The following is a 541-nucleotide window of genomic DNA, read 5'->3' as shown; positions in this document are numbered from 1 at the left end:
CAATTTCCTATTGCTTCAACCACAATTTAAGATAACAATGTTGGAAACAAAGCCCAAAATCTTTAAAAAAGGACTGCTGAGGTCAGTAAGATGGATCAATGCCATCAGCATATTTACAAATACCTAAGTTGTCTTTTTGAAAAGATCAGTTACCTCTTAATCCAGAGTTACAAAAGATTTTTCACTCCACATTTGGGTTTCGGTTTTATGTTTCATAATATTTTCTGGGGTTTTTCTTTTGTTTTTTTCTATTAATTAAACAGAAAATATGTCCTAAATGATGGAGCAGCACTGCTGAACACGGGGACATGCAGAGGGACCAGAAGCAGCTGCCTTTGTCCCCCTGCAGCTCCAAGGCCAGCAGGGACTGCAGATGGCAGCCCTGGGCTCCTGGAGGGTGTGCAAGGAGCAGAGGTGGGCACTCCCTGTCCATGTGGAGCTTGCAGATGGAAAAGGCTGCTGTGAGCAGGCAGCTCCAAGGGCAGAGAAAGGAGGGTCTCGAGCACTGGATCTGTGCCAGTGCCACAGCCCTGGTGAGCAG

Source organism: Corvus brachyrhynchos, unplaced genomic scaffold (assembly GCF_000691975.1).
Source record: "Corvus brachyrhynchos isolate BGI_N302 unplaced genomic scaffold, ASM69197v1 scaffold951, whole genome shotgun sequence".
NCBI classification, from domain to species: Eukaryota; Metazoa; Chordata; class Aves; order Passeriformes; family Corvidae; genus Corvus; species Corvus brachyrhynchos.
Note: the sequence above shows the minus strand (reverse complement) of the source record.